The following is a 15,747-nucleotide window of genomic DNA, read 5'->3' as shown; positions in this document are numbered from 1 at the left end:
CTTTTGCATTAATTGGAATTTTCTAGGGTAACATTTTAATTCCTTTAATATTTTTTGCTGTCTATTTTTGCATTATTTTCTAGTAGTAGCTCTAGTGTTTACACATCTTGTTAGAATCTACTTCAAATATGCGCTAGCTTATTTCTGGTTCTATAAAGTATATAAAGATATAAAACATTACTCCTATCAAGTTTGATTTGTTCTCCCATCTGGGCTAATATTATTAAACATTTATTTTGTATGTTACAAATTCAATTGTACATTGTTATAATCATTACTTTGTATATAGTTTTATGTCTCTTAGAGAATCTCTCTTTTATTTCTGGTTCTTTTCATTTGTTCCTGTGGATTCAAGTTCCACCTGGTGTCATTTCTTTACTCCCATACAGCTTTGCTCCTACCCACCTCCTCTGTGATGTTACTGTCAAGTTTATTATATTTCTGTATGTTATATACACAACAGTATATTTATATACATATTGTTTTATTAAATTACTTTTAACTCAGTTAAAATGGAAAGGAGATAATATGTTTACTGGTACTTTTTGTTTTTCTTTGTGGATTTTAATTGCTGTCTGTTGTCACTTGCTTTCAGCCTGAAGACAGTCCTTAGTATTTCTTGTATGGTGGTCTGTTAGCAAGGAATTCTCTCTGTTATTTCTCTAGAAATGTCATTAATCCATCTCCATATTTGAAAGATAATTTTGCTGGATATAAGACCCTAGGTTGACACTTTTGCCTTTTCAGCACTTTGAATATGTCATCCCACTACTCTCTGGCTTTTAATCAGCTGTTAATCTTACTGAGATTCTCTTGTATGTGCTGAGTCATTTTTTTTTGCTGCCTTCAAGATTTTCTCTGTTTTTGGCTTTCAGCATTTTGATGTGTCTGGGTGTGTGGGTCTCTTTGCATTTATCCTACTAGAGTTCATTCTGGAAAACTTGTTAAAACACAGACCACCCCAGAGTTTTTGATCAAGTAGGTGTGAGGTGGGACCTGAGAATTTGCATTTCTAATAATCCCCAAGTAATGCTAATGCTGCTGATTCAGGACTATACTTTGAAAATCACTGCCATATAGTTTTGAAGAGTTAGAAAAATTTGGTAAATTAAAAACATTTTTTAAATGTTTATTTATTTTGAGAGGGAGAGAGAGAGAGAAAGCGAGCGCGAGTGAGCACTAGTGGGAAGAGGGCAGAAAGAGAGGGGGAGAGAGAATACCAAGCCGGCTCATGCTGTCAGCATAGAGCCCAGTGTGGGGCTCGAATTCAACAAACTGTGAGATAATGACCTGAGCCAAAATCAAGAGTTGGATACTTACCCAACTGAGCCACCCAGGGACCCTCCAAATTGGGTAATTTTATCAAATTAAAAAATAAATTAACATGTGCTATTACTTCAATTGTACTAAGATTTATTTTAAATAAGGGATGTGTAATCTTAAAATCAAACACAGAAATATACCATTGATAGATGTATCCTACTATAATGCATGTACTTATGCTATTTGTCAGACAATCATGTAGCTGCAAATCAATTTATGGTCCTTTATCTCCCTCTAGCTTCTAATTAAAGTTTTGCAGGCTGGACATCTGCCCCCCCGCCCCATCCCCCCAAAAAAAGCAATTACAGAGATTCTTAAAATTTAGCACTGACTTATGGGGTCGAAAGCTAAATGAAAGGCCATTTAAATACATAAATATAAAAGCTGACTCAAATGTGGTACATAGTAGGGTTCCTTCCTTGAAGGAACCCCCAGGGAAGGAAATTGGACAGAGGAAGTCATTGTCTCAATACTCCATCCCCCTTCTTGGTTTTAAATCTGATTGAGCCCTCAGTAACAACCTGAGTAACAACCTCAGTAACAAGTGGAATGTTAAAAAAGTGTTGATCCCTTTTCTAGATTTTGGGTTTTATAGATTTTGGGTCTTTTATTTTTCAAAACACCTGGTGTTAAAAGTGGTTAATTCAGTTGAATCTAGAGGGTAGGCTATGGAGGATTGAAACTGTGTTGTGTTGATTATTGACCTTTGCTCAGAGTGTTCTGTAGTACTCCTCTCTTCTCCTTTTTAAACAGACTGCACTTGCCACTTGCTTCTGCCTATGATACCTCCTTTCCATGCTGTCAGTTCTTGCTTCTTGCTGGGACTTATGCTATCTGCCAACTCCTAGGTTTCTCCTGGGTGAAACTGTGGAGAATCTAATCACATATCTAGGCACCCTACATGCTGGAAAAACTCTGTTGGCACAAAGAAAAGACTTGTCCACAGGCTCCATAGTTTTGACATAAGGCTTCCTGATCTGCCAATAGCTAAACCCTAGAGAGAGCCCTGAGCAGTTGAATACTCCCAGATTCCTTTATTTAGCTAACAGGTGGCCCTGTATCTTACAGCGGTGGCCAGAGTCTCACATACAATCAATCTTCTGTTGGAGTGAAAGGAACATTGTTGGCTTCCTATAAACATAACTAGAGCCCCTGATGGAACCCTTTACTTAGGTTCCTCAGGAGTTCAGTGATCCACCAGAACTGATAAACAGTCCATAGTTTCATTCACCAGCATTCTATAACTTCCATCTCCTTCACCCAAACAGAGGTTGGCACAAACTTTGCCATGTGACTAATTTCAGGAGTAATTAATGGATCCCATCCACAGCAGTGGCAGTAACTCCCCGAACTCAACCAAGCAATGAAACCAGGTAGAGTGAAAGTTTGACATCAGTTCAAGTTTCCTTTATTTTGGGATCTCAAGTACTCAAGACTGACATCCCTACGCCTCCATCTCCGAGGATTCTATCCTCTAAACCTGACACCCAGGAGTGAATCAGTGCAGCCCAGCATCCTCACCCATAGGGGGCCCAGCTTTGTCTCTATCAAATGGTTTCAGCTCCACCCGCAGGGGTCTCTGTCTTATTTCTGGCCATTTGATCTTAAGCACTGTGTTCCCTACGATCCTTAACCAGAACTCTTGCATCTCACACTGTTCATCAGAGATTTGGGTGCAGCAGTGGATGGACGTCGTCGTCCTGAAAGACCCCCTGCTAGTGAGTACAAGGGCTGACTTGGTGGCAGGGGGCTCTCCTGAAGAGCTTTCTCCTGGTGAGGCCCATCCTCCAGATCTTGGGGTTGGAGGTCCAGATGAGAGAACATGAGGATATTCTTACCACATCATGCAGACATGCAGTGGCCTCCTAACTGGTCTCCTCCTGTCCATGTTTTCCTCTTTTCAATTCTCCACACGGCAGTCAGGAAATCTCATGGTGGCTTTCTTTTATTGAAAGCCCTTCCCTGTCTCACCTGTATGCCCTTGTCCTTGCCAGTCTTTCCAGTCCCACCTTGTGCCACCTTCCTCCTGTGCTGTGTTCCAATTTTTTTTTTTTTTTAGTTCCTCACATTTATTGCTCCCTCCTGCTTGAGCTTTTCCACATGCCGTTTTCTTTGACTTTTCAACGTATTAATTCCCACTCATCTTTTTGAGCTCAGTTCAAATGTCATCTCTTCAGGGAAGCTGTCCTTGAGTCCCCCATTACTCCCTTTGTAGCTCTACATCAATTCCTTCCTAGTTTGTAATTTTATATCTGAGCAATATTTCTGTCTACCTCCCAATCAGCTTGTAAGCTTCATGAAGGCAGAGTTTATGTCTATAAAGGTTTCCCCTGGATCCCTGAGTACCCGCATGGTAGAGGCTTGATAAATATTTACTAGATGAATAAATTCACGAAAATAAACATGGAAAATTACTACTATCAGAGACTCCACCAGATGGTGAGTAGATGTAGTTCCATGACCTCATGCACTTTCAGTGGTTCTGTCACATGTGTGACAGCTAAGAAATTTTTCATTCTATGTGACACAAATTCGATATGACAGCTGCAAGAGTGGGTGCCTGGATTCTTGTCCAGTTTCTCCTCCCTTGGTCTCTCTCTTCTTCCTTCTAGCTCACCCAAAATACTCACTAGACAAGTGTGGACACATACACATACACACACATGCACATACATACACACACACAACTTTCCCATAGCATACGAATGGCAAATTCTGGCTTCTTGAATTCTAAAAAATGTTTTTTCCTACATTATTTATTTAGTGAGATCTGTTAGTTGGCTTTGTTCTGTTAAAAACAATAATATCAATCAGAAAATAACATAACCTTTCTTTAAGATTCACACATTTCTTAAAAATCTCATTTCCTAGAGATCTTAATAGAAACTTTACACCACTTGGAATTATTTCCTAAGAGTACATTTTTCACTCAAACTCTTTTCTGGCCACTTAACTTTTCACTTCGTCTAGATTTTTTTTTTTTTCCTAAAAATATCATAAGGTACTTGAGGGGAGAGTCTATGGATCTTCTAGTTTATACTCTCCCCAACCTATATCTGTGCATAAAAAGTATTTAACAAAATTCTTTCAATTGTTTCCAGAAAGAGAATTTAAGTTGAAGAGGAAAAGAAAATGAAGTTATTACAAAATTGTATATTCTATAATTATATTTCATGTCCTATGACAAAGGAAAATGAAGACTGTAGGCAAGAAGGTAAATCTGTATTCTAGTTGGTTGAGGTAAAAGCCATGGTAACTGTGAAAGTAAGTTACTGTTAATAACCAGAAAGAAGACAAATTCACAAATTATCATTTTCATGGAAAATTATTATTGCAAACTGCTCTGGATTAAACAGTCCTTGAGGCTTAAACATTCTATTATGGCCAACTTTAACCCTTATATATGATTAACACTCTTTTTACTATCCCACTGAATTTCATAAACCCACGAGGAGGATTCAGAGTGTAAGCAATCATGTAGAAGAATGTAATGTGAATCAGAAGAACTTCCTGACTTCAGACTATAGATTCTCTGGGTTGAGAAGAAAGGTCAAGTCCAGATGGCAAATGAACAAGAGGAGAACTAACCTTGGTGGGTCACTGAAGAGGGAACTGGTCTTGCCCCACTGGGGAGGAGCAAACTAACAGAAGCACCATGTAAGTTTGCAGGAACCGAGAAGAGAGATGATCTCAATGTTTTCTTAAATAGAAACTCAAGAAAACCCAAGATCTCAGAGACTTAAAGGGCTGTGTGGCCGATATGAGTCAGGGGCAGCTTACAGAGTCTCATGTGTCACAATGTGACCTGCAAGCAGGCAGATGGTTCTGTGGCCTGAGTGACCCAGGAGATGGGGTCTTAGATAGCACCCCACAGTTTCCAAGCCTGCCAATTTCTCAGCCTGGCAGTGGAATGAAAATTTGTGTACCCTAAAGTCTGTATAGAAGTTGAAAAGGTGGTTGTCAAACCTGCAGGGACCTTTTTAATGGAATCATGAAGATGGTGCAGCAGTCAGACCTATATGTCCAGTGAACAAACATGAAACATGATGATGGGTGGCTGAATGAAATCCAAGGTGACAGCAGACAGTTAAGGACCAGACGGCACATCTCCCACTGCTTTAACACTCCACAAGCACCCCAGAAATTAAATGTATCCCTTTGGTATATATTGACTAAATTAAAATTTTTACCACTTAGAGGCCAGGGGCTCTAAATAGAAAATCAGAGGAAGATAAAGTTACTATTTCTTACACAGCTGAGTTTGTGAGCTGAAAGTGAAACCAATACACAAACCTCTTTAGAAATGCTAATGTTCTGCATTCACATATTATTATGTGAACAAAGTATTTCTTTGATTAATAGCATCCCTTCCCCTAGTTTTGAACTAACGGGAGAATATAGCGTATTTGGGTGAAGAAGAAAGGTGGGAGGATTGTTGTCAAAGGATTCTCTTTCTAATGGGAAGAGAAGGAGGAGAACATTAAGAGAAAAGGAAAGAAAAGCAGACAGATGAATAACCAACATCTCCTCTGTTCTCATTTCGATATTCATACTGAATTAATGGGACTTTCTGTTTTTCTAGCATACTCACAAAGGATACTTTAGACTACTGAAGATGCAGTGTTATCAGAGGTGTGGAAAAACAATGGTAGGTTTAATAACTCAACCCAGGTTTAATTTCTAGCTTTGCCATTTCATGCAGGTGTGACTTTGGACAATACCTTAACCTATTTGAACTTCAGTTTCTTCAACTGTAAGAAAGGTTTAACACATCCCATTGAATTACTGAGAGAATTGAGTCAGTGTACATGAAAGAGATTAGTAAATGGTAAAAAAAAAAAACCAACAGCAATGCACAATGTAGGTCATTTTGTGGTAAAGGAGACTATGGGGAGAGATAAAACAGGTGGAGAAGGCATATGGGGGTGAAAGGTGCTATTCTGGAGTCTTTGAACAAACAGTTCAACACAAGGACATCAGGCTTACTGGAAGAAAGTAGTCCAGAAGAGAAAAATGAGGAAAGGAGTTTTATGGGCATTAAAGACAGACCCAGATATCCTGACTGGAAGTCTAATAATTACAGCATCAAACTCTGTTTATTTATGCTTAGTTGTAGAGTCTCTTGCTCATTTACCTTAGAGATCTACTTACAATTAGTATTAGGTACCTTGCCCTGTACTTAGAATTCCAGAACAGGGCAATCACTACTCACACTTTCAATATAAGAAATCACTGGAAATTGGGAGGGGCATGAGGAGATGGGCAAAATGGGTGAAGGGGAGATACTGACTTCCAGTTATAGAATGAATAAGTCAGGGGAATAAAGGGTACAACACAGAGACTATAGTCAATGGTATTGTAATAGTGTTGTAGGTTGACAGATGTGGCTACACTTGTGGTGAGCACAGCATAATGTATAAGCTCATCAGATCACTATGTTGTACATCTGAAACTAATGTAAAATTGTGTGTTAACTACACTTCAATTTAAAAACAGAGAGAGAGAGAGAGAGAAACCACAGTAATTGGGGCTTTAGGAACTGATAGTTAACCTTTCAACCGCTAGAAATCCTTCTTAGTTATTGTTCTTACCATGAAAACCCCTGGATACTAATTCAGCTAGTTTTTTTTCTGACATCTCTGAAAGTTTCACACTTCTGTGCAAAAATCTTTGTCAGTACTCTTTGAAAACTGGGAATTAGGAAGTAGGCTTTAAATTTAGCTTCAGATGACATACAGAAAAGTCTGAAGTAGCAGCAATCTTCCTGATTTAATACAGGGTTGGCATCCTTTAGTTGTGAAATGAGATGAAAATCCCATTCCCCAGAATTCTTTTGAAGTAGTGTTTGGTGGGAATATTTTGTTATGCTACTTAGGGTGTGGATGATATCTCAAAAAGATAGCTAGCACGTAATGGTCACTAGAATGTCTTCTCAGGAGTGTAGGCCTGACCAACTAGAGCCTTCTGGGTTTCACAGAAAATTTTGATGGGTTTATGATTGTGACTTTTGGTGTAGAAACCAACAAGAGGTACATGTTTTGTATAAATAGAGAGGAAACATAATTGAAGTGGGAGAGAAAGAGATACCTTGTATAAAACTGCAGAGCCAACAAAGGTAGGGCAGTATTGGAGAAGGAGAATTAAAGAGAGATCTCTGGTACTGGGGAGCCAAAGGTGGATGTTGAAGAACAGATATAGTAAGGGGATTCCCACAAATGTTTTATTTTGAAAAATACCAAAACTTTAGGAAGTTGCAAGAATAGTATAATAAACACTAGTGTACCTCTTACATATACATACACATGTATATGGAAGGACAGAGAACATACTTTTATAAATGCGTGTATTCACATTTTATATATAGATAGGCAGATAAAAAAGTAGATACAGAGAGGGGTGCCTGTGCAGCTCAGTTGGTTAAGCGTTTGACTCTTGATTTCAGCTCAGGTCATGATCTTACAGTTGGGGAATTCCAGCCCCACATTGCCCTTAATGTGTGGAGCCTGCTTGGGATTCTCTCTCTCTCCCTCTATCTGTGTCTCTCCATCCTGTCTCTTCTCTCTTCCTCCCTCCCTCTCTCTCTCTCAAAAATAAATAAACTTTTAAAAAGTAGATACAGAGAGAAATGTGTGTGTGTGTGTGTGTGTGTGTGTGTGTGTATTTTTTTCCTGAACCATGTGAAAGTTGTTTGTAGACATGAAACTTTACCACTAAATACTTCAATATGTGTCTTCTGAGAACAAGGCCATTCTCCTATATGACTACAATACAATTATCCCACTCAGGAACTTAAACTTGATACAATACAATATCTAATATTTAGTACATATTCAATTTCCCTGATTGTCCCAATAATATCCTTATAAATCTCCAATGTAAAGGGGATTTTAAAATTGTTTACCATGTTTGGCATAAATGCCTTTTCCATTTTCCCAACAAAATCATCAAAAACAACTACATTTTCATTAATATTTTTTGCAAGTCATTTCTACAGGGGAACTTGTAGATGTCCCACGTCCAGATTGGCAATGAATGAAAATAGAAATAATAGCAGCTGCCAGAAGAGAGATTGGTTGATACTGATCACATTTGAAGCAACTGTTTGGGGGAGAGGAGCTTTGTAGAGACAGTAAGTAATGGAGACATTTAAAACCACTTATTCAGTTCCTTGTATCCTGCCCCTTTTCTTCCTACCCATGTTTTAAATCTGTTCTCTCTTAGTTGTTAGTATGTGATAAGTGTTTCCCAGATCCTACCATGATACATTCAGCTTGCTCTCATAGATATTTTGTAAAAAACAGATTCTATTTTTAGAGCAGTTTTATATATACAGAAAAAAAAAACAAGAAAACAGTACAGAGAGTTCCCATACATCCCCTCTCCCTCTACACACAATTTCCCCTATTAACATCTTACATTAGTATAGTATGTTGATTACAACTGATGAACCAATATTCACAAATTATTATTAATGACATCCACACTTTATTCAGATTTCCATAGTTTTTAACCTAATGTCCTTTCTGTTCCAAGATCCCACCTAGGAATCAGAATTACATTTAGTTGTTATTTCCCCTTAGGCTCCTTAGACTGTGACCGTTTCTCAAACTTTTCTTGTTTTTGATGTCCTTGACAGTTTTGAACTCATAGGTCTTTTGATAATTTAATCTCCATACATTGCTTGGCAGAGCACCACAACAGATACTATTTTGAATTAAGTAAAATCTTTGATAATTGGTGAAAATCAAATCCTGTTTGAAGTAGCTGCATGATAAAGATGATAAAGTTATTTTAGCGGCCTTGCTTGTATTAGGTCATATTATGACTACTTATTGATTAAATATGGGATAAAAAGTTCACAGCATTCATTGGGTGGCATGGTCTTATTTGTGTGGATTGAGTCAATGGAACCCCAGGCACAAAGATCAATTGAGAGAGAACCATTCAGAAGGTGCCTTTTCCTCTGGGGCCTTGTGTTCTTACAGACTACACAAGGCAGATGTTTTATGCTTTTCTCTCGGGGGTAATTTGGCTTGAGACATGCTACTATCCTTTACCAAGCAAGTATTTCTCTTGTCCTTTTAACTTTTTTTAATTAAAGTACAATTTACAAATAGTGATAAGCACAGATCTTATGTACACAGTTGGAGGTGTTCTGACAAATGCATTCACCTGTGTAATCCACACCTTATCAAGAGAGAGAATATGTTCATCACCACAGAAAGTTATCTCATGCCTTTACCAAGTAAATGCCTGCCCTTAATCCCCAGAGGCAACCACTGGTTCAATTTCTTTCACTATAGATTAGGTTTGCTTGTCCTTGGACTTCATATAAATGGGATCATATATTTTGTACTCTTTTGTGTGTGGGCTTCTTTAGCTTAGCATAATGCTTGTGAGATTCATTCATGTTTTGCATTTATCAAAAGTTTATCCCATTTTATTGCTGAGTAGTATTCATTGTATTGTATCAATATACCACAATTTCTTTATCTACTTTTATATTGATGGGAATTTGTTTTTTCTGATTTTTTGGCTGTTTTGAATGAAGCTACTGTGAATATTCTACTTTATGTCTTTTATGTGGACTTTATGTTTCTCTTGAGTGTGGAATTTCTGTGTCATGTAGTTGGAGTATGTTTAATGTTATAAGAAAATGTCAAACCATTTCCCAAAGAGTGTGCAACACTTTACGGTCTGTGTTAATTATCTATTGCTGCATAACAATTTAACATCTTAAATCAACACACATTTATTATCTCCCAGTTTGGGTCAGGAGACTGGGCATACCTTAGCTGATCCTTTGCAAGACTGTAATCACAGTGTTGACCAAAACTGGGTTCTCCTATGGAGGCTTAATTGGGGAAGGAAGAATTCTGTTGACAGGATTAACTTCCTTGTGTTGTGTGATTGAGGACTTCAGCTTCTTGCTGGCTGAGGTGGTTGCCCTCAGCTGCTAGAGGCTGCCAGCAGTTTCTTACCATATGGTGTTCTTTAACATGGGCAGTTTGAGTTGCTTCCTCGAAGCCAGCAAAGGAGCAAGAGATTCCAGCTAGGTGAGTGCTATAACCTTATAAAATGTAGTCATGTAATCAAATATATTCAATCATATACATCTCATTACCTTTTCCATATTCTATTACAAGTCCCACTTATGCTCACGGGAAGGGATCACATAGGGCATGAATACTAGGAGATGGGGATCAAAGGAGACCACCTTAAGAGTATGCATATCACATACTCCCACCAGAAATGAATGAGAGTTTTGGTTGCTTCATATCTTTGCCAACATTTGGTATTGCCACTTGTTTCATTTAGCCATTATCGTTGTTGTAAAGTATGCCACTATGGTTTATTTTTTAGTTTGTTTTGTTTTATTTTTAATTTAATTTAATTTAATTTAATTTTTGTGAGTATGGTTAACACAATGTTAAATTAGTTTCAGGCATAAAACACAATGTTTGGCAAGTTTATACGTTATGCTATGCTCACCACAAGTGTAGCTACCATCTGTCACCATAAAAAGCTATTAAAATATCACTGACTATATTCCCTATGCTGTGCCTTTTATTCCCATTGTGGTTTTAATTTGTATTTGTCTAATGATACTAAACATTTCTTCATGTGCTTATTGGCTGATTACATGTCTTCTTTCAGGAAATGTCTTTACCTGTATTTGGCCCATTTAAAATATTGTGTTGTTTGTCTTTTTATTGTTGAGTTGGAGGTCTTCCTTATATATTCTGGATAAAGATCCTTTGATAGATATATGTATTAAAATATTTTCTCTCTGTCTAGGTCTTGCCTAGGTTTTTTTGTTAGCAGTGTCTTTTGATGAACAGATAATTTTAACTTTGATGAAATTTAATTGACCAATTTTTCTGTAATGTTTAGTACTGTCCTGGTGAGAACATTTCTCTTTCAGTAATTGATAAAACAAGTAAATGGTAAATTTTAAAATAACTCATGATGCAGAGAAGAAATCACATGGGAAATAAAATATTTTGAACTGAATGTTAATAAAAATACAGCATACTAAACCATCTCATATTTGTGAGATATAGCAGTTGAATCATTGCCTAGAAAGGAGTTTATAGTGTAAAATGCTTAAATTAAATTTAAATTTTAAAGTTTTGAAGTTTCCATCATCCAAAGCAAAAGGGAAAAAAGAAGAGTAAATTAGCCCAAAGGAAGCTTAAAAAAGGAAACAAGAAATGTAAGGGAAATCAATAAAATAGGAAACAAATTAACCAGTTAGTTCAGTGAAAATCAGTGTAATGAAAATTTGGTTCTTACAAAAGAACAGTGGAGGCAATAAAGCTCTACTTAGACTGATCCAGAAAAAAAAAAATCAATAAAAAAACCAAAAAATTAATAAAATAAAAATTTAAATCAATTAAAAATTCATTGACATAACACATTGCATCATATTAGCATAGAGGACAAAAACCACATTATCATCTCAATAGATACAGAAAAAGCATTTGACTAAATCTATAACCCTTTCATGACAAATACACAACATATTAGGAATAGAAAGAAAATTCCTCAACCTGATAAAGGGCTTCTAGGAAAATCCCCCCAGAAAATATGATACTTAATGGTAAAAGACTGAATGTGTTCCACTAAGCAACAGAAACAAGACAATGGTGTTTGTTCTCACCACTTCTACTCAACATTGTATTGAAGATTCTAACCTGGGAAGTTAGGCAAGAAAATAAAATAAAAGGCATCCAGATTGGAAAGGAAGAAGTCAAATGATCTCTATTTTCAAATGGTATGATCTTGTATATACAAAAGAAAAAGTCCTAAGGAATTCATTAAAAATAATGAACAATCTAAAAATAAGGAAAACAAGTCCACTTGCAATAGTACCAAAAAGAATAAAATACTTATAAATAAATTTACCTAAATAACTGTAATACTGATATTTTGAAAACTGTAAAACATTGCTTAAAGAAAATAAAGAAGTCCCATTAAATGGAAAGACATTTCATGTTTATGAATCATAAGATTCAGTACGGCAAAGTGAAGATATAAATATTCCCCAAACTGACCTAAACTTCAGAGAAATCCCTATTAATATCTCAACTGGCTTCTTTGCAGAAACTGACAAGCAGATCTAAAATTCATATGTAAATGAAGCTTCAGAATCATCAAAGAATTCTTGAAAAAAAATAATAAAGTTGGAGCACTCACACTTTTCTACTTTCAAACTTAATATAAAACTCGGTAGTCAAGACAATGTTGTACTGACATCAGGGTAAACACATAGATCAATGGAACAGAATTGAGAGTCCTGAAATAAGCCCTCACATTTCTGGTCAATTATTTTCAGTAAGGGTGCCAAGACAATTCAATATAGAAAATGGTGCTGTAACAGGTGGTATCCGCATACAAAAGAATCAAGTTGGATCCCTACCTCACATTATATACAAAAATGAGCTCAATATGAATAAAAGACCTTAGTGTAAGAGCTAAACTACAAAACTCTCAGAGGAAAACATAGGCTAAAACTTTATGACATAGCATTAATTTCATCCCTGACTTACTTATTTTATAACTGGGAAGCTTGCATCTCTTAATTCCCTGCACCTATGTTGCCATTACCCCACTCCCTCTTCCCTCTGGCAATGACTAGTTTGTTCTCTGCATATATGAGTCTCTTCCTGTTTTTTGTTTTGTGTTTTAGATTCCACATGTAAATGAAATAATGGTATTTTTCTCTGTGTGATTTATTTCACTTAGCATAATACCCTCTAGGTCCACCCATGTTTTTGCAAATGGCAAGATTTCATTCTTTTTAATGGCTCAGTAAAATACTCCATTGTGTATATATACCATATATATATATACACCATACACCATACACCATACACCACAGCTTCTTCATTCATCCAACCATCTATTTAATAGACATTTAGGGGTTGTTTCAGTATCTTGGCTATTGTAAATAATGCTCCAATAGACATAGGGGGTGCATATACTTTCTTGAATTAGTATTTTTTTTCCTTTGGATAGTGGAATTATTGGATTGTATGCTATTTCTATTTTTACCTTTTTTAGTGACTTCCACACTGTTTTCCATAGTGGCTGCACCATTTTACATTATTAAGAAGAACAGGACATGAGCTTTCTCTTTTCTCCATATCCTCGCTAACACCTATTTCTTCTCTTTTTGATACTAGCCATTTTGACTAGTATAAGGTGATATTTCAGTGTGGTTTTGATTTGCATTTCCCTGATGATTAGTCGAGTTGAGCATCTTTTCATGTGTCTGTTGGCCATGTGTATGAGTTCTTTTGTAAAATGTCTATTCAGGTCCTCTGCCCATTTCAATCAGATTGCTTGTTTTTTGGTATTGAGTTCTATGAGGTCTTTATATATAAATTTTTAATTTTTAAAAATGTTTAATTTTTTTTTTTTTTGAGAGAGAGAGAGAGAAAGAGAGAGAGACAGAGTGCGAGCAGGGGAGGGGCAGAGAGATAGGGAGACACAGAACCCAAAGCAGGTCCCAGGCTCTGAGCTGTCAGCACAGAGCCTGATGTGGAGCTCAAACCCACGAACTGTGAGATCATGACCTGAGCCAAAGTCGGACGCTTAACCAACTGAGCCACCCAGGCACCCCTATATTTTTGATATTAATCCCTTATTGCATATAAGTTTGTAAATATCTTCTCCCATTTAGTAGGTTGTCTTTTCATTTTGTTGATGGTTTCCTTCATTGTGCACAAGCTTTAAAACAATCACTATCTGCAGATCACATAACGCTGTACATAGAAAACTCTAAAGACCCCATCAAAAAACTATTAGAACTGAGAAATGAATTCAGTAAAGTTATGGGAGAGATCTGTTCTTTCTATACAGTAGTAATGAAATAGCAGAAAGAGAAATTAACAAAACAACCCCATTTATAATTGTATCAAAAAGAATAAAATATCTACAAATAAACATAACCAAAGAAATGAAAGGCCTGTTCTCTGAAAACACTGAAGACCACACAAACAAATGGAAAGATATACTATGCTTATGGATTGGAAGAATTAATATAGTTAAAAACGTCAAAATGCTTTGCTTACTCAAAGCAATCTACAGATTCAATACAATGTCTATCTAAACACCAAAAGTATTTTTTACAGAATTAGAACAAATAATACTAAAATGTGTATGCAACCAGAAAGGACTCCAAATAACCAAAGCAATCTTGAGAAAGAAGAACAAAGCTGGAGGTATCACAATCTCAGATTTCAAGGTATACTGTACAGCTGTAGTAATGAAAATAGTTTGGTACTGGCACAAAAATAGACACATAGATCAATGGAACAGAATAGAAAGCACAGTAATAAAGCTGTGCTTATACGGTCAATTAATCTACAACAAAGGAGGCAAGAATATACAATGGGGAAAAGACAGTCTCTTCAATAAATGGTGCTGGTAAAACTGGAAAGTTACATCCAAAAGCATGGTTGAGCTGCACCACTTTCTTAAACTATTCTCAAAACTAAACTCAAAATGGAGTAAAATCTAAATGTAAGACCTAAAATCATACAACTTCTAGATGAAATCATAGGCAGTAATCTTTTGGACACTGGCCTTAGCAACATTTTTCTGGATACCTCTCTCTAGGCAAGAAAAACAAAAGCAAAAATAATTTATTGGTATTACATCAATATCACTGCCAATAGAGGACATCTGCCTTTCTCAGTGTGGCTTAAGGTGACAGTTGACTTACCAGAGGTATTGTTTTCTTTTACAAAGTATACATTTCTATTAACAGAATCCATCGCAATCCCTGTAATTATTGTCCCCATAGTGCTCAAGTATCAGAGCCACTACAAATTCCAATGCTCCACCTTCTAGGTGCACTGCATCCTGATTGGCCACAGGTGGGAAGCTTTAGTCATTATGATACTACTGTGTGGTCCCACTTAGTACCCACATCCTGTGCCTGGTCTTTAATGCCATAAGATCAGTGAGTAACCTAATCTAATATCCCATCCTGAGTGTCTTCAGGACACTTTGGAGCCAAGCCAAGTCTTTTGCTTGGGTTCTCTAGGAGAGAGAGACAGAGTGCAATCTGAGAGAAATAGGAGTGAGGACAAAGAGGATTGGGCAGGGAAGGAGGGGAAACTAATACAATGGTTTGGTACCAAACTAGCTACCACTTGATATCAAGTCCAATTGATTGCTCAGTGTCATGGGCACATACTAGGCATGGGGACACCATAGTTAGCAGAACAGATATAGATATACCCTCATGGACATGTACCATCATGGACAACAGCTTTATGGGCAGTTATATAACACTCCATGTTAGAAAGGCATTGTGCTTGGTTTAATGTTCTGCACTCACCATCTTGAAAATCTCAATATTTTGTGAATAAAGGGCCTTGCATTTCCATTTTGCCCTGAGCCTTGCAAATT

At 36.7% G+C, this 15,747-nt stretch overlaps 1 protein-coding gene across 1 annotated transcript in view; it reads left to right on the top strand.

The window, feature by feature from the left end:
* The first annotated feature begins 1,298 nt into the window (after nt 1-1,298).
* The window catches only part of RB1 (RB transcriptional corepressor 1), a 200,635-nt gene continuing 186,186 nt past the window's right edge, over nt 1,299-15,747 (top strand). The window contains exons 1-3 of the mRNA XM_047854921.1: nt 1,299-4,980; nt 5,906-5,971; nt 8,306-8,452. The gene's annotated coding sequence lies outside the window, so the exon portion shown is untranslated. The remainder of the gene's footprint in view (nt 4,981-5,905; nt 5,972-8,305; nt 8,453-15,747) is intronic.

Source organism: Prionailurus viverrinus, chromosome A1, assembly GCF_022837055.1.
Source record: "Prionailurus viverrinus isolate Anna chromosome A1, UM_Priviv_1.0, whole genome shotgun sequence".
In the NCBI taxonomy this organism is placed as follows: Eukaryota; Metazoa; Chordata; class Mammalia; order Carnivora; family Felidae; genus Prionailurus; species Prionailurus viverrinus.
Note: the sequence above shows the minus strand (reverse complement) of the source record. Positions and strands in the feature narration are given on the sequence as shown.